The sequence below is a fragment of the Daphnia carinata genome, chromosome 7 (assembly GCF_022539665.2).
Source record: "Daphnia carinata strain CSIRO-1 chromosome 7, CSIRO_AGI_Dcar_HiC_V3, whole genome shotgun sequence".
Classification (NCBI taxonomy): domain Eukaryota; kingdom Metazoa; phylum Arthropoda; class Branchiopoda; order Diplostraca; family Daphniidae; genus Daphnia; species Daphnia carinata.
Genome location: NC_081337.1, coordinates 1,570,842 through 1,574,951, shown reverse-complemented (window position 1 = coordinate 1,574,951; position 4,110 = coordinate 1,570,842). Strand labels below are relative to the sequence as shown.

At 34.7% G+C, this 4,110-nt stretch overlaps 1 long non-coding RNA gene across 2 annotated transcripts; it reads right to left on the bottom strand.

Moving 5' to 3' along the window:
• Positions 1-250: 250 nt before the first annotated feature.
• Positions 251-2,846, bottom strand: LOC130698749 (uncharacterized). Of its 2 annotated transcripts, none has more exons than XR_009003326.2 (13): positions 2,799-2,846; positions 2,654-2,730; positions 2,479-2,575; positions 2,267-2,414; positions 1,977-2,109; positions 1,734-1,909; positions 1,523-1,557; positions 1,278-1,402; positions 1,025-1,193; positions 862-961; positions 630-801; positions 452-564; positions 251-387 (listed from the first exon to the last, which is right to left on the bottom strand). It is a non-coding gene; the product is annotated as an uncharacterized LOC130698749 (long non-coding RNA). The 2 variants fall into 2 exon arrangements; XR_009003327.2 differs by having other exon boundaries at positions 1,293-1,402.
• Positions 2,847-4,110: the final 1,264 nt, after the last annotated feature.

Genomic DNA, 4,110 nt, shown 5'->3' with positions numbered 1-4,110 from the left:
ACGTCCTTATTTGGGAGTACTACGGACGTCCTTAGTTGGACGTCTGCAGGGTGGCAAATCCGTACGTTCAGTGAACGTACGTATTGGAACATCCGCGGAATGTCCGGATCGCGGCAGCCAAAGGACGCAAGAAAATTTGTTTAAATTAAAATAAAACCATAAATTTTTGGTAATTGATTTACATATCATTTATTTTTACAAAATACAAATAATTAAACAAAAAATTCAAAAAAAACATTTTCGATTTGACTTCGGTAGCAACAGACGAACTAAATCCAGGTAAGCATATTATTTACATTTGTTGTACCGATCAAAAAGCTCTTCAACTTCCGCCAAACAGCGACGATCTTCTTCCTCATTTTCACGCACAAATACTTCCAACGGATACTAAAATTACAAGAAATATGAGATCAGGTAATAGTTTGAGCCTAATTGAAATTTTAAAACTAACCTTGTGGCGAGGGAAGGTTCCAATTGGCCAGTCCTTTGTAGGAATGTCCAGTTTATGGACTGGCTTGGTATGAGTCGTGATTAACGTACCAAACGTTCTGTCCTGGAAAGCGCCTTTTGTAACAGAGCAAAGGCTTTAGTTTAATATTGATTCAACATTGTAATGTGTTTCTAAATACCTTTGAAAGACATAACAGTCAGGTCAGAAACACCAGGCAATTGGTTCATTACGCAACTCGTCTTCTCCTCTGGGGTATATGACTTATCTCCCCTCTGTTTCCGGCGATACCAAACGAAAATTGCCTTGTACGCATTTTCGTTTGAGCACGATCCACACGCCATCGTCGTTACCTTTAAATATATTTTTTATTATTTGCAATAGGTCGGAACAATTAAGGAGCTACAACTTACCTCTGTATGGCCTTTGGGAGCAATACGTAACAGAGAATTCTGGACTCGCTGAGGATAATTTTCACCAGGAAATACACCGAGGGCAGGTCGGTTTATGAATCTTTGAGAAATATAAATTAAAATTTTGATGTTGCCCAGACAGGTAAATAATCAATTCAATTACGTTCTGATGTTTTCCTTATCTTGACATCTAATAATTCAGGGTGGTTGTAACCCAATGGAACTGAAGAGGTTTGAGTGTAAACATCAAGCAGAATATTGCCATCGACATTGTATAAATAGTTTCGTATGCTCTTCGAATAATCGGCGAACAACTGCACTGCGTCCGAGATCTGCAAAGATAAATTTGGTAATTTAAAGTCTTACGACGTTAACACAAAGTATGGCAAATAGTATAAAGAAAAATGGCAATTGACTTGAATTTTTTTCACTTTTTTTTCACACTGCTATGCGGCCGTTGCTCAGGCTGCTGTTGTTGCTGATGGAGAAAGTCGAATAACTCTGTTGTTTTACTTTGCGGGCCTTTCAACTGCTTCCAAAACTAAGAAAGAAAAAAAACTCAGGTTTGATGAATGAAAATTACGAACAAGAAAAACGAACAATAACATATAATATAGCATGCAACAAGAATGAACAACATGGAACGAATCCGGGTTTTTACCATCTTTATTCCTGCTGGATGTTAGGGTTTGCCACCTAAGACGATAATAAATTAAGGTAGTTAATAGTTGAAAATGCGTCTAACTGAAATGATAATTAAACAATGGCTCTCAGATACTATCTAGTAGGAAGATTATAAAAGTTTTTCAACATTCCAAAAAGTTATAATTATCGAGTACTTTAAATTTTAGATAAATACGAAAGAAATTCACCTGTGGCAATAAGGCACTTGTGGTAGGTGATGGTAAGGCCGTCATCTAACTCGGCTTTGCGACCAGCAATGTCCAGTTTAACTACATGATGTCCTCGCACAACTGAAACACCACCATTTTCTTTGGCAACTAATTCCACTGGACTGCAGTAGAATTCATCCTGATCGAAGAACAAACTGGATCCAAAAATAGGTCACATTCATTAAAATAGCGCAACACAAAATTATAACTTTAGACAATCACCTTCACTTTTTTCCGTTCCACTGCTTAAACTTCAGTTTGTTTGACACTTCGGGATCGTCACTGAACCACAATTCTTACGCGATAGTGGTGGCCTCATGTAAGGCAAGTGGTTTTCTTCACCAATGACTAAGACCTAGAACAAATGATTCAATTAAAAATGGCGAGATATTTTATGGCATGCTTATAAAAGTCCGATTCGATGAGTTGTAGCCTTGAACGTGAACGGAAGAACGAAAAGCCTTTAAATCATAAAAATAAAATTAATTTAGATTCAATTACACACATTTTACCATTCATAGCTGGGTGTGTAGTTGGTTTTCTCCTCAACAACAGAATTGGTTGTCTTGCTTGTGTAAATTGAAATCCGTTAAAGCTCAGTACTTGCATCTTGAGATTAATGTCTTGACGTAACTAACAGCTGTAATGTTGTTATTTCATCTGAACGATAAGAAAAATGATTACATAAATTTCACAAACAAAAAACTGTGAACATCTAGATTACCAGAAGGATGATAGTTATAAGGCAGCTAACAAGTTGGTTCCCAAATGGTTCATGGTAAATCATCTCTAGTTTCATGATTCTCCTTGAAAGTAACCACCTAAGAAACATTTCGGATTAGTAATCTGTGTCAAATTTCCAAATGCAATTAATAAAATTATGTCTATACTTTAAATACCTTTCCTTCCAAGTAAATTTTTTTCTTCTGTGGTGCTAATGCCAACATGAATTTGAAATGTACCAAAACTGCCAAACCTAGGAAATAAAATTTTTTTTTATTTTACTGAAACTAGCCACTTACCTGTCAAACAAACACCGCTTACAATAAGCAACTTCAACGATTCATAGAATTGTAGGATGTTGACACTTCGAGCTTGCAACAGTCGTCTGCTTGTAGTAACCGTTGCCATATATATCGTAAAAACAATATTTTGCGCAAGGGCAAACAGTGTTTTATTATGAAATTAACGTTTATTAAATTATTTTTATGTAATAATTTTCTTAGTTATCTGTGTATTAAGAGGTACTTATGCGCCCTCCCAAGAATCCTTATTGAGGCACGAAGAAAAAAAAAGTGAATAGTGACACTAGTAAAGGGCGGGTGATGGTAGGCCTGAAAACACCAGTAAGAAAATGTAAAATGCAAAAATTCAAATACTGTGTAAACAAAATTACTTTTCTATTAAATGAGCTCTAAAAAGCAATAGAAAAAGCATATAATCCTGCAAAAATATTATGAATGTAAATTAAAAAAAAAAAAGTTATAATGCAGTGAAGAGGCGTCATATTGATAACGGTGTTTGGAGTGCAGAAACCAATATAGGCCGTTCGGGTTTTTTTTCAACATATAGGAAAACCAATTGTACATTGATTTTTATGATGGAGAAATAGGACTTTAAGGCTGGAGAAATAGGACCCTCAATATGGAGAAATAGGACCCTTCTAAAAATGTTTGAAGATTGGGTCCTATTCCTCCAGGTCCTATTTCTCCAGGTCATATTTGTAGGTCCTAAATCTTCGGGTCCTATTTCTCCAGGTCCTATTTCTCCGGCTACCTGAATATAGTGTTATAAAATCACTTTCATGATGTACATTTAAACAGTATCAAATATACGTGTATTCAATGTGAATATAGTGTGATACAGTGAGTTTCAATATCTACATTCAAACAGTATCAAATAAACGTGTATTCAATGTGAATATAGTGTTATACAATCAGTTTCATGATGTACATTCAAACAGTATCAAATATACGTGTATTCAATGTAAATATAGTGTGATACAGTGAGTTTCAATATCTACATTCAAACAGCACCAAATATACGTGTATTCAATGAGAATATAGTGTGATACAGTCAGTTTCAATATCTACATTCAAACAGCATCAAATATCCGTGTATTCAATGTGAATATAGTGTTATACAATCAGTTTCATGATGTACATTCAAACAGTATCAAATATACGTGTATTCAATGTGAATATAGTGTTATATAATCAGTTTCATGATGTACATTCAAACAGTATCAAATATACGTATATTCAATGTGAATATAGTATGATACAGTGAGGTTCAATATCTACATTCAAACAGCATCAAATATACGTGTATTCAATGTGAATATAGAGTTCTAGAA